General features: G+C 34.8%; 1 pseudogene; it reads right to left on the bottom strand.

Annotated features, from left to right (window-relative positions):
* Nucleotides 1-1598: 1598 nt before the first annotated feature.
* The window catches only part of LOC129923313 (THO complex subunit 2-like), a 37190-nt pseudogene continuing 23429 nt past the window's right edge, over nt 1599-15359 (bottom strand).

The raw sequence follows: 15359 nt of genomic DNA, 5'->3' as shown, positions 1-15359 counted from the left end.
ATGTTACATTCAGCAGACATAACAATGGTTCAGCTGTTATCACTTTAGGTTCTTATTCGCCTGCTACGATTTGTCTTAAATTTTCTTTTGGTTTCAAATGTGTAATTTCAGTACTAGTTTATAATTATTGATTTTCATTCAAACTGAGATGTAGTTATAAAGTATTTAGATCAGTGCAGTACATTGTAATGTGCTGGCTGAGAAGTTATGGAACAATGTCAGTATTTCTTAACTTAAAACTTAATCTATTCAACACAAGAAAATATATTAACAAGCAAAACTATAATCTGCGGACATGTCAGTCCATTTATTCAATGATCAACATAGTCAACCAAGGTCACTTAGACCCTTAATTTGAAGCAAACATAAATACATGAAATCTGTGTGTACAGCAACAATGGTCATATTTTAGAGTTCACTTCCAGTAGATCCCACAGGACTGGAAGCAATGCTTGCCACTAACACTAAGACTTTGAACTAGGACTGGATAGGATTTCAATTGAACAAGTGAAACAATCAACTCAACACCTTGGTCCATAAGTTGAACTGTTTTGAACCTGGAGAAATGACTCAATATAATTTGACCAGAAGGCAGATCTGTTTCAACAAAAGCCTGAGTTCTAATTCATAAGTCAACAATATCAAGAAAAAAAAAGTGTCACTTTGTAATTTTACAGAACCAACTGAATGGCCAGAGTCTAATGTACATGATATCACACATTCACCCACACTAGATCTACAGATCAACATATGTTACTATCTAAAAATGTTTGAGAAATATATAAATCAATGTTTCAAAAGGGAAAACAAAAGGTTTAAAAAGCTGCACATTGCCATCCAACTAACAATACTCAACAAGAGACTGCAGTCTGGAAACATCCAGATCAAACTGGTTTTATTTTTTCTGTTTTTTGGAACATGTGAGAAGAAGTTAAGGAAATTATACACTTTCAATCAGATTACTAACTTAAGTACTAAGAGGCAACATTATCTATTTCTAGGCTCTAATTAGTAATATGATCACTAATATACCAAGACCCCCCTCCATAATGACGGAAATAAAAAGGAACAGATTACGCTGGGCAGGTCACCTTGAAAGAATGTCAGAGAACAGAGGAGCAGCAAAGATTGTTCACAAAACAAACAAAAAGCAGGCACCTCAAAGGTAGGCCACAGTACAGTGGCTTGACGATGTAGAGGCAGATCTAGAACAGCAGGATAGATCAGAATGAAAAGATGTGCTATAGTAGGTCAGGGCCCTCCAAGGGCTGTAGTCCCACCGGGATGGATGAACATAATGACTATTTTAAAGTTAAACTGCCATTATTACAAACTATTGAATTCAAACATGAGAAGGACCAACTGATTTTTATGTTTTTTTTAAAGTGACTGGATTTTTTTTCTACCTTTCCCAATTGAAATGTTTAATTCCCAATTGAAATGTTTAATATACACACCTCACTCATGTATCTAGCAATGGAAAGATGACTAGAAACTTTAAGACCAGAAAGTATTTACCATAAAGACTAAATAATTAAGCCCCAGCTGACTACATAATCAAGTCTCAGTCCCTAGATCAAGGATATGATTTGTCTCTCTTTTCTTTCATCTTCAGTTTTGGAGATCCATCTGTTTCATTAAACTGTTCCTGGAGAAAAGGAAAAAATCAAACAAGTCAAAACTTAAGACATAGAGAGGTATAGAGAATTATTAAATAAATTCTCTAATTCAAAGCAAATGAAAAAAATAAAAAAATAATTAAAGAAATGTGCACCCATATAAAGCAATAGAACACTGCAAGTCAGACATGGTCATGCCTTATTACTGTTACACAAAAACTAACACCTGAATTGTATTACCAGCTTCAGATAAGAAAGATACTATACAACTATTGTAAATTAAAAACACATATGTTTAACATGGCTTTACAATAGATTGATGCTTACTTAATTTGAAGAAGAAAAAAAAATTTTTTTTTATTACTTGATTTCTAAATCAAAAGTGTATGTTATTAGTGGACTGTAAGTAATCTATGTACATTGTTGTGGTACTACTAATAGCATTGAATATACAATTAATTTAGTTACATTTTAGTATTTAAAAAATAGTTTAGATGTATGTGTATAAAATAATTTGAAAACAAAAGCTTTTAGACCATGCTTATTTATGTCAATTATTTCACATGTGAAGAATGGTTCTTAGTGAATATAACAAAACCAAAAAATCAGTTTTCTGTCCATAAATGTTTACCTCTGTAAAATAACACAAATTAAACCTTTATGGCAATATCAAAAGGTCCTCAGTGCTTGCAAAACTCTCCTCCAGGGAACAGCACCAGGAAAAAAAAGGAGACAGAGGAAGCAATGGGAACACAACATTAAAGAATGGACAGGCCTGCCAATGAAAGAGATTCTATTAAGAGGAATGGAGAAAGATGGTTGACCTATATTGTGTGGTGCCCCAATAGTTCAACAGACTAAGGGACAGGTGAAGGTGAAAAGTTTACCTTGCTCTTAGAGGAGTGACTCTGTTGTTTAGATTTCTCTTTATAATCTCTCTCTGCATACATTTTGGAGGATCCATTGGCTTCCCCATTTTGTTTGCCTACATTTAGTGGAGAAAAAAAAGTTTGGAGCCTTGAGGCAGTGCCTTCATCTCAAAAATATTTGTACAGAAGTGTGTAAAACAAGGAGTTCTAGAATGATTCTATCAATACGTACGTGAAGCTAGATAATGATCCTCACTTTTTCTTCTTTTGGAAAGTTCTGGGTCATAGGTTTCAACAGTGTTCCTGAAGAGAATCACTGGAGTTGATATAATACATTTATAATCTCTCCTAAACTAATTTGATACCACTTAACAATTATCCCAATGTGTCCTAGTCTACATTTTTATAGCATTTAAGAATAATACAATTCATAATCTTTTCTTAAAATATACAAAAAAATGTTTTTAATTGCTTAAAATTTAATTTTGAATAGTTCCCCTTGGAATACACAGATTTCTTATTTTCAATCGTGTTTTTCCCCAAAAAAGGATGTTTTTCAAGAGTGGGGGCTAAAAAAAAAGGATCTATATTTAATATTAATTTTTCATATGAAAATGACATGGGATAGTGAGCTCAAGACAATTAATTTATGTTTTATATACATTATATATTAAGTTATGTTAAAATATGAATAACTATCATTAAGAACAGTTTTAGTTCAGTTTGGATCATAAAATATGGTCTAGATCTTAATAGACTTGGTAAGTCAGTAAGTTTTTATTTTTACATTCCATTATCCAAAATAAAATATCGTTTAGGTTTTATAAATATTAGTATTTATCTAAAAAAGGCATACAGTCCCATTTAATTCTATACCAAACTTAACATTTTCCGAAAACAAACAAACAAGTTGTTGAAGTTTAATCATAACAGGGTAGTGAAATACATATGAGCAAAATGGATAATTCAGTTGGAACATGGAAAATAATTATGGAGAGAAAGAGTTAAAAAAAGATTTACACTAGGACACAAAAAAAATAAAATAAACATACCCTCTTTTTATCTTTACGATCTTTTTCCATTTCAAAAGACTCATCAGCTTCTTGACTTGTGGGACTCTGTCAAATAATAAGTAAACTGGGAATTAGAGCTCTATATCTGTTGCTGTTACCAAACAGTGCTCTATCAAGTGGTATTTACTATTAAAGTGTCCACTGATTGGTTTAAATACCACAATGAGCTTTAACATAAACATCTTTTACATTTCACAAATTAGTTGACCAAGTGCAGGCAATTTTCTTTTCTCATTTAAGGTATAAACAACAAGAGAATTTTTTTTAAAGAGTAAATCAATGAAACAAAAGCTGAGATTTTATCTAGGAATAAAATGTTTAAAGTTAACTGCAGACCATCAGAGATTGATGATCCCAAAATGACAGCTAAAGCAATTTAAATTAGTTTTATGTAATTTGATAGTCTAAGCCATTATGAAGTCACACTTTAAACAACGAATATCCAGGTATATATTGTATATCACATAAGCTAAGCCACCCCATCATTTTTAAAAATTATGTTTAGCTTGGACAGAAGATGCCATATCAAAAATACTTTTAGAAGGAAGCAGGCTAAAAGAGATGGGGCTGACTTAGTGTGTCTAGAGGTCACAAGGTCATTACCTTTCTGTGCTTGCTTTGTCCATCCACTGGTGACTCCTACAATCAAGAAGTAAGTTGCACAACATGTCAACATGACATGCAGTGGCTGTTGTGGTGGTAAAGAAGAAGATGATGTGCTGGCAAAGCATCTCATGTTTTGTTTTAGTGCCACAACCATGCCAGGCCAGAGTGCAATTCATCATGCCCTTATCTCCCCCACCCCCCAAAAAAAAAAACCAATGAAAACATTGCTATATCAAACAACATATGATCAGGGCATGATGAATTGAAGACAATTGAAACAGCTTTCATTGCAGCAAGAAAAATATTTTAAAACAATTAAACAAATGTTTCTGATAAAAGCAAGACATTAATTAGTGAAACTTTTATTTGACTTATGAGTTTAGCTTTTGCAGTTGTAAGACCTAAGTAGAAAATCTCTATAAGAAGTCTTGAGAATAAGATATGGTTTCAAAGAAAACCTATTACCCTATGTGATTCACCTTCAAGTTTGGGTTGAATGAAGGTGGACAGCACTATCTCTCATGATATTTAATATAGAAGTTTTATTTCTAGGTTATGTTGGTATCTTTTTTATGTTACTGAATGAATATTATTTCAAGATCTTTTTTTTTTTATTTGGATACATTCATTTCTTTCTGAACAATACATTTTACAAATAGGCCCACACATGTTTAGACTTGGGTCAGCTTTTACTTTCATATGGGTCTTGTTCTAATGGAAGTAAAACATTTTTGGTCAAAAAAAATGAAACAGGTTTACATCAATAAACAGAAAGAAAGTTTTGAAAAATACATTGGCATCCATCATTATCACTTAGATAATGGACATAAGTTACTTTTAGAACCAACATTCAAAGTGATGTGCAATAATGAAAAATAGAGACAGACAAAATCAATGTTGCATACAATCTACTGCTGGTTTGTTTATTCATGGACCAAAATGTACAGTACACTCACAAAACAAAGTGTACAGTACACTCACAAAACAATGTGTACAGTACTCACAACTGTTTCTATCAAGTTTGTTCTCCCACCTTCCTGTTAACATTTCATTTGTATTCTTACTAGCCAAGAAATGTACTCAGTCCCTCTCTATGGTCAACACTTTCTGGTCTTAAAAAGTTTCTAGTCATCTTTCCATTGCTACTTCGCTGAGACCACTGTATTGCCACTGATCACGGCTCCATTCCACCACCCCCTTTTTTTTTGGAACATGCTAACAGTGCAGCATAAAGACAAACATATTAATTACATTTCCTGTTATTTACATACTACAAAAGACAAGTATTGTTAACAGAAGTAAGACAAAGGAACAATCGCACTGGAGTGACAATAAGCAGCTACACGTCAAAACATCATCACAAAACAAGCTGACAGGTAAACAGGGGACCAAGAATGCAATGCAGACAGGTTGAGAGTCTAGTAGCCCTTTTATACTGGAAGCTTTAGTGATGTTATCTAATATATAGCATAGTGCAAAATTTACTCTCAACATGGGCAAATTGAGTTGATGTCTACAGAAAACAGGTTATAACTCAAACATCACAAAGAAGCTTGTTTTAAACCTAATAACTATTTCCAATAGCATAAGTATCAGAATTTAAAATGGATACCCATGGAGAATTCCAAATGGTCACTGCCTCAGAATACATGTCAAATCACAGCTTTCATCAATGTTAATATTTCTTATTGATATCTGCACTGAATTCTTGCCTTTTTAAATACTTTAAAACAAAATCCAGAAAGGGTTGGATGTTATAGGCCCTGCTAGTTGTTTTCATTTCAGTGGATAGAGGATGGAGAGTGATTCGTTTCTGTATGGCTCCTTCAGTATGACCTTGTTCTTAGGTTGTTTCAGACAGCTGCAGAGGATGGATTAACTCTTGTATCACAGCAGTACATCAACGTAGCTGGCAGTCACTCAACATGCTGAAGACACCAACTTCACTTGAGACTTCTGACCAGGTGGGAAGACTGCACATATTGGTAAACCAAAGGCTGATGAGCAGCATGTTTCATAAGACCAATTTCCTCTCTTCACAGAAAGATTTTTGTTCACTACACCTCTATCTCCTCAAGAAAAGGATGCTTATCAAACAGATCAGGCTTTTGACACCTTGAAAGGTAAATTTCTTCCTCTGTTCCATTGGTTTCTTTGGCAACAATATTACATGACGCAATAGGCAGTCGTAGGCAGAGTGACGTTAGTTGGTTTCAAACCTGACCACTTGCAATATACATCAAAAAATAAGTTATCCATCCAAGATTTGTCTCTCTCTATGCAAGCTGCTTATCAATGTTATTGTTTTGAAGGAAGGGTTTCAAAGTGATCAAGCTATTTGTTTTTAACATAGACATTTTCATTTTCCTTGTCACTGTGCTCTCTATGTCTGGGATTCACCTTTTTCTCAAGCCGCAATGTATCAGTATCATCCATTTTGTGCCTTCGTCTCTTGTCATCTGGCCCCAGCATTTTTGGATCTTACTGCCTCCATTTCTCTTGTTTATTCAAGCTCTCTTCTGTTAATTCTCTCCTTGTTTCACCTTCTACTTCCGTTTCCACATTGATTTCCTTATTGATTTGATCTCTGCTTTGAACACTTTCCATTTGATCTTGTTTTATTCACATTAGACTTTGGGTTATCTTTGACGCTTTAACACTTGACGGAGAGGATACTCCTTAAACCATATTGTGGTTAGCTTGTCTGGGAGAACTTGTCTCAGGACAAAAACCTTCCACTACACTTGTATACTAACCTGAGATGACCCACTCATTTCCAGACGCCTTCGTTTAGGATCTGAAAAAAAATAATTAAGAAGTTTCCACTGAAACCAGATTTGGTCTTCAGAACAACTGTAATGGTATAGAACAAATGACAAATAAAGAATAATGCTTACAGTGATTGAGAAAAAGGATTGTCTGGCAAATGTGGACAAATAATCAGAGAATATTGGCATTGCTTTTGTTGCTAACTGATTGAATCAATCAAAAATGTATTCCACACTTGTAAAAGAAGAGCACTGCTTCTATTAACTGGATGTTTTATATCACTATTTATAAAGCCCCATAGAAAATAAATAATATGGAAAGAAATCATGTGACTTAAAAGAATATTTTTTCTCTCTTCAGTAGAACTAGTATACACAAAACTGTACAACAGGAGGCAGAGTGGTAAAATGTCAAGCTTTGAAAAAGACGTTTACAATTCCAGAGAAAAATGAAAGTTTAAATTCTGTATTTTAGGTCAGTCTATATTTAACTTAATTCTTAAAGGTACATTTAACTTAACTTTAACAGGTACATTTATTGGAAAACAGAAAAATTGTCACATTTTGCATAGATTAGAAACCAGCTATTTAGAAATACAGGTATCATAAGAACAGGAGATCTAGCCTTGAAAACTTAACTAACTGGCTACTTAATGTCCAGGAGATCTAACCATGAGAACTAACTGACTACTTAATGTCCAAGTTGGTCACAAGATTCCATCCCACTAAAGAAATGATGGAGGGCTAGCCCAAAAATAAATTGGTCAGTGAGAAGTTCACAGGAAGAGAAAGTTAAAAAAAAAAGGTAGATGAATAATCAACTTTCCTAACTGATCCTGAACTATTGATATTACAGTTGACTTTGTACCTCTTTCCTCCAAATGTTTGGGTGATGGCTCAGCACTATGTCTGTGGGAGGATGCGCTCAAGTTGTGGCTTGCACTGCTCCCTTCGTAGTCTTTCACCCTGGATGAATGTCTCTCTTCCTCCTTGGCGAAGGCTTCACGTTCTTTCCTCTCACGCTTCTCTTCTTTGGCTTTCTCTTTGGCCAGCTTGGTTGCTTCCCTGTCTTAGCGGTCACTTTTCTTCAATTTCTCCTCCTTGGGCGTTTTGGGCCTGAGTTCTCAGTCTGATCTGTGCCTGCCTGCCTGTGGTATTGGTCAGGACTATCTCGAGCTTCTTTCTTTACTCTAACAAAATTGAAATAAATATTACAAGTTAAACCTGGGTTTAGTAAAAAAAACATGAAAAAATGTATTTTACTAACAAAGAAAAAAAGAACGATGCATTTATTGTACAGATCAATTGGGTTGGGATGTTTGTACAATTTAAATTGTCATTTGACAATTGTGGTAAAGTTTAAAATAAAGTCATAAACAAAGAAAACTAGCACAAGAGAACCACAATTTAGATATAACACAAAGGAGAAACTAGAGCTCCATTCTTCAACCTGATCAAACCACATGAAAGAAAAAGAAGAATTATGTAAATAGAAAATGTGAGGAAGTTTGCTTTCCTTTAGCGCCAACTAGAACTGACAGGTTCAAGAAGTGACAGGTTCAAGAAGTGACAGGTTCAAGAAGTGACAGACCTATAACCCTATAACTCCAATTAAAAGCAAATATTAAGAAAAAAACTCAGATCAAAACTGTATGAAATATTTTGAATGTGACAAAATTAATTAAAAAAATGTTAAAAACAAGTATATAATACCAACAAACATAGATAGAATGGAAGAATGATGCAGTACCTAGAGCAGGTAGAAGCAGTAGTCTATGAAATAAAAGTCACTTGATGTCAGTTTACCAGTGTAGATTCTCTTTTTTCTCTGCTGCTCTCTTCTCTCTTTCACTTTCTGTAGCTCTCTTCTCTTCTCTTGAACTGAGTTCAGGTTTGACATCTTTGGAGCGTCCTGTTCAACATAAGACAAATATCACAAATGAATAAAAAAGATCAGAAGAATCATTGATCCTAAAAATATTTGACAAGTTTAAGCCTGCCTTAAAATCTACATCTCTCTCAATCACTGATCCTAAAAACGTTCAACAGGTTTTAAACAAATTTAAGCCTGCCTTACCATCAACATCTCTCTTAGTACTGATTCCTGATGAGCTGTCTGACTGCCACTGCTGTTGTGTCTGATTCTGTGCTGCTGTATTGTTGGTTTTCTTTGGCTTAGGGAAGAAATATGTTTCATTACTTTCACACCGGGTAGATAAAAAATGTATTTTAAATAGTCCATTCATTGGTCTATGTATATAGTAAAACTGTAGAAAGCATTGTTATATTTTTTTAAATAAAATTAATGTTGTGAATGTGCATACAGTTTGACAACAGACTCACTTCTTTTATATGGAATTCCGTTTCTTGTACCCAAGTTGGTTTCTTGCTCATTAACTGTCCAGCATACCTAGCATAGCATTACATAAACATTTGTGAAGGTAGGCAAATATACATATACAAAGGCATTTATAAAATTAGACTAAACTATCAGGCAACTCATGTCTAGTTTTAGCTATAATAGATTGTTCTTTCTTACAATATAACTAATGCATAAATATCTGGTCTTTTATCCTTCTCCTCTTTACTAAGTATATCCACTCGTCTTTCTATGGCCATTCCAATCTGAGTCATTCTTGGAAAGTTAGGCAAAATCTGAGAGAAAACAAAATGTTATGTCACACAACTATATGTAAAGTAGAACAGCTGATAGGTTATTTACAAGACAATGTAAGGCAAGTGAATAAAGAAATGATCAATGTTGGGATTGTTAAAACAGATACAAAGTTAGGGATAATACTGTGTAGTGAATATTGGAAACTCAGTATGCTCACAATGATGTGAACATGGTCATCATTTTTTTTTAAATACCAGCAGATAATTAGTGAGAACTAAATGAAAACAGTTCACCAGATCAAACTGTCTCCAGTACAAGATCTGACAGGAGAAACCAATTAGATACTCAGTACAAGATCTGACAGGAGAAACCAATTAGATACTCAGTACAAGATCTGACAGGAGAAGACAATTTGATACTGGGCCACAAAGGGACATCTTTTCTGTATCAAACAAAACTTGATTCAGCCCATACAGTAACAGTTGCTTTGAGATACAAGCAAATAATGACCTGAAAGAGAAGTTCAAGTCCAACAATTTTTTTGTTTCACCTGAAGCAGCATTTACCTTCAAAAACTATTAGCTGCTGAAATTGTGTCTTTATTTTCTTTTACAGACTTATGCAAGCAGGTATTTTCTTGTCTGAAAATAAAACTAGCCTGACCTTGTTGAAGACTAGTCTTTAAGACTATTGAATGAACCTTTCATCCTAGACACATCTACAAAACTATTAAATTGGGTTCAATTCTAATAGTTAGCTTCTCAATTTTTGATGACATCCTATCATCACCATCAACAATTACCTATAATAATCATTTGATACAAAAATAATCTCAGAATCTTCATTATCTGAAAGCAAGAACTTATCAAGAACTTACTTTGGTCAAAACAATCAAAGAATTTCTCATCTGACTGTAGTTCTTGGACTCCAAACATGTGATCACAGACTAAAGAAAGAAAAAGGTAACAGTTAGCCTATTTAACCAGTCTAACTAGAAAAGCCAATGCAAATCCATGTTTTGGGCACCCTAGATTCTGGATCTAGCACAGGGGTTGTACTAAAGGTATAAGAGATGGAGGCACTGAGCTCTGTCTGACACAGGCTTTGTCTGCTCTGGTTTTATACTGTTGATGCACAAAATATTTTTTAAAATTTATAGATATATATTTTTAAAAAAAAAAGGGGGGGGGCAATTCTGTATTATTAAACATGATGAATAATGTCTGCTTATATATTGAGCAATTTCTATAAGCTTTTTGAAATCTGTTTTTTTTTTTCTATGGAGGATCCTTACTATATAAAGAAAAATAAGAAAAAACAGGTGTGAGAAGACCCATTGGCAGCCACATACTCCTATCAAGGTTAGTATAGGGGGGGGGGGGGGGTAAAGAGTTAATCATACTCCTCACATTAGTAATGCTCTTATAGCTACCCCACCAGATCTGACTGTTTAACAAAAGAAGGGAAGGGTATCAGTCCCCAAAAGTCCACACTCTAACCCTAAACCTAAACGCAAAGACATTTGATTTTAAAGTCTTCACCTTAGTTAGCCTAAAATGCCATTTATGACAAACATGTCTGTAATTAACATAATCAAGTCTGTTCATTTTGTTATTCATATCAGTTCCTTTACGGAAGACTGTTAGAAAACCTGGAAAGTTGAAGCACTCCTGAAAGTAAAAAAAAAAAAGTATAAAGTGAATAACTGGCCTAGAAAAATGTTAGCACATCTTAGCATAACTTATCAGAGAGAAAGATTGTTCACCTTTTCATAGATAGCTGGACTGCTGTGCCACCTCATGACAGTCTCTAAAGCACTGCACAGAAATCTGCCATAACATCAAGCCTCATTATCAGTACAGCTAGTCACTGTGTAAGTAATGTCATTGAAGACCTGAAGAAAAGCACTTCAGAAATAAACATATAAGAATCCTGGGTTGAAACAGCAACAAAGACATTAAAATCTCACACTTTATAGTTTGAGCTGAGACTTAGTGGGTGTGCAAAGTCAAAAAAAAAAGACAAAAACAATTTACAAAAAGTTTCAGGCTCTATAGAAATCTAAAATTAGAAAAAAAAATCAATCTGGATTGAACAGGTTAGGTTTTTTGCATGATTACCCGACATCTACATATCTTAAAACAACAGTATGGGGTGGAGTTTATGTATTTAAAATACTGGTGCAAACATATATAAATATATTGTAATTTGAATGAATTCCAACTACAAATATTGTAGATAGAACGTGCCCAATACTTACCCTATCATAAGTAATAAGAGTGGAAAAATTGGGTGTTTTTAAATTATGAAGAACTTGTATAAAATGACCACAGTATATGGCATCACTGGGAGTGAAACAACAGTGTGGAAACAAGCAATACTGAAGTAGATTGGTGGTCATCTCAGACTTGAGAGTCCCTGGGAAACCAGAGTTAGAACAAGATCAGATATGGGTACAAACGTATCAATGTATGTATATGTGTGTGTGCATGTGTGAGTACCTGTGGGAAACCAAGAATGTTTCTCCTCTTCTAGTCTCTCCATCACTCTCTGGACATGCTCCAAAAATACTTGCATTGGAATTGGGCAATTACATCAACATGTTTTCTATAGACCATAGATGTCTAAATAGATCACAATTCTTTTTTTTTATTATTTAAATCATAGTTGTGGCTTTGCTTTTCAACATACAATTATACAGAAGACAAGCAATCAAGGACAGACTAAACAAGGTGACTGAGAGATAAAGTGCTTGACTTTCAAACAAGGACAGACTAAACAAGGTGACTGAGAGATAAAGTGCTTGACTTTCAAAAAAGGACAGACTAAACAAGGTGACTGAGAGATAAAGTGCTTGACTTTCAAACAAGGACAAACTAAACAAGGTGACAGAGATAAAGTGCTTGACTTTCAAACAAGGACAAACTAAACAAGGTGACAGAGATAAAGTGCTTGACTTTCAAACAAGGACAGACTAAACAAGGTGACTGAGAGATAAAGTGCTTGACTTTCAAACAAGGACAGACTAAACAAGGTGACAGAGATAAAGTGCTTGACTTTCAAACAAGGACAGACTAAACAAGGTGACTGAGAGATAAAGTGCTTGACTTTCAAACAAGGACAGACTAAACAAGGTGACTGAGAGATAAAGTGCTTGACTTTCAAACAAGGACAGACTAAACAAGGTGACTGAGAGATAAAGAGCTTGACTTTCAAACAAGGACAGACTAAACAAGGTGACTGAGAGATAAAGTGCTTGACTTTCAAACAAGGACAGACTAAACAAGGTGACTGAGAGATAAAGTGCTTGACTTTCAAACAAGGACAGACTAAACAAGGTGACTGAGAGATAAAGTGCTTGACTTTCAAACAAGGACAGACTAAACAAGGTGACTGAGAGATAAAGTGCTTGACTTTCAAACAAGGACAGACTAAACAAGGTGACTGATAGATAAAGTGCTTAACTTTCAAACAAGGACAAACTAAACAAGGTGACAGAGATAAAGTGCTTGACTTTCAAACAAGGACAGATTAAACAAGGTGACTGAGAGATAAAGTGCTTGACTTTCAAACAAGGACAGACTAAACAAGGTGACTGAGAGATAAAGTGCTTGACTTTCAAACAAGGACAGACTAAACAAGGTGACTGAGAGATAAAGTGCTTGACTTTCAAACAAGGACAGACTAAACAAGGTGACTGAGAGATAAAGTGCTTGACTTTCAAACAAGGACAAACTAAACAAGGTGACAGAGATAAAGTGCTTGACTTTCAAACAAAGACAGACTAAACAAGGTGACTGACAGATAAAGTGCTTGACTTTCAAACAAGGACAGACTAAACAAGGTGACTGAGAGATAGAGTGCTTGACTTTCAAACAAGGACAGACTAAACAAGGTGACTGAGAGATAAAGTGCTTGACTTTCAAACAAGGACAGACTAAACAAGGTGACTGAGAGATAAAGTGCTTGACTTTCAAACAAGGACAAACTAAACAAGGTGACAGAGATAAAGTGCTTGACTTTCAAACAAGGACAGACTAAACAAGGTGACTGAGAGATAAAGTGCTTGACTTTCAAACAAGGACAGACTAAACAAGGTGACTGATAGATAAAGTGCTTAACTTTCAAACAAGGACAAACTAAACAAGGTGACAGAGATAAAGTGCTTGACTTTCAAACAAGGACAGATTAAACAAGGTGACTGAGAGATAAAGTGCTTGACTTTCAAACAAGGACAGACTAAACAAGGTGACTGAGAGATAAAGTGCTTGACTTTCAAACAAGGACAGACTAAACAAGGTGACTGAGAGATAAAGTGCTTGACTTTCAAACAAGGACAGACTAAACAAGGTGACTGAGAGATAAAGTGCTTGACTTTCAAACAAGGACAAACTAAACAAGGTGACAGAGATAAAGTGCTTGACTTTCAAACAAAGACAGACTAAACAAGGTGACTGACAGATAAAGTGCTTGACTTTCAAACAAGGACAGACTAAACAAGGTGACTGAGAGATAGAGTGCTTGACTTTCAAACAAGGACAGACTAAACAAGGTGACTGAGAGATAAAGTGCTTGACTTTCAAACAAGGACAGACTAAACAAGGTGACTGAGAGATAAAGTGCTTGACTTTCAAACAAGGACAAACTAAACAAGGTGACAGAGATAAAGTGCTTGACTTTCAAACAAGGACAGACTAAACAAGGTGACTGAGAGATAAAGTGCTTGACTTTCAAACAAGGACAGACTAAACAAGGTGACTGAGAGATAGAGTGCTTGACTTTCAAACAAGGACAGACTAAACAAGGTGACTAAGAGATAAAGTGCTTGACTTTCAAACAAGGACAAACTAAACAAGGTGACAGAGATAAAGTGTTTGACTTTCAAACAAGGACAGACTAAACAAGGTGATTGAGAGATAAAGTGCTTGACTTTCAAACAAGGACAGACTAAACAAGGTGACTGAGAGATAAAGTGCTTGACTTTCAAACAAGGACAGATTAAACAAGGTGACTGAGAGATAAAGTGCTTGACTTTCAAACAAGGACAGACTAAACAAGGTGACTGAGAGATAAAGTGCTTGACTTTCAAACAACGACAGACTAAACAAGGTGACTGAGAGATAAAGTGCTTGACTTTCAAACAAGGACAGACTAAACAAGGTGACTGAGAGATAAAGTGCTTGACTTTCAAACAAGGACAGACTAAACAAGGTGACTGAGAGATAAAGTGCTTGACTTTCAAACAAGGACAGACTAAACAAGGTGACTGAGAGATAAAGTGCTTGACTTTCAAACAAGGACAGACTAAACAAGGTGACTGATAGATAAAGTGCTTGACTTTCAAACAAGGACAGACTAAACAAGGTGACTGAGAGATAAAGTGCTTGACTTTTAAACAAGGACAGACTAAACAAGGTGACTGAGAGATAGAGTGCTTGACTTTCAAACAAGGACAGACTAAACAAGGTGACTGAGAGATAAAGTGCTTGACTTTCAAACAAGGAGTTCCTGTTTCAAATCTATGTGAATACTGGGATTTTTAATTTTGGGACTTGGTTGGTTGTTGTGCTGGCTGTGGGCCATAGAAACAGATGATAATTACATCATCTGCCCTTCAGATTGCAGTCTGAAAAGGGAACTTACTTATTTTTTAAACGAGGTGGCAATTAATTTAAATGTCTGGCTAACTTTTATTGGCTGCCAACACAAATGGTTAGAATGATAAAGGAATGATAATGTGAAATGTGTTTAATGTTCTTGAAGTATACAGAATTAATAACATTATATCACATCTAGTCTACATACCA

The sequence above is a fragment of the Biomphalaria glabrata genome, chromosome 16, assembly GCF_947242115.1.
Source record: "Biomphalaria glabrata chromosome 16, xgBioGlab47.1, whole genome shotgun sequence".
Taxonomy (NCBI): domain Eukaryota; kingdom Metazoa; phylum Mollusca; class Gastropoda; family Planorbidae; genus Biomphalaria; species Biomphalaria glabrata.
Note: the sequence above shows the minus strand (reverse complement) of the source record. Positions and strands in the feature narration are given on the sequence as shown.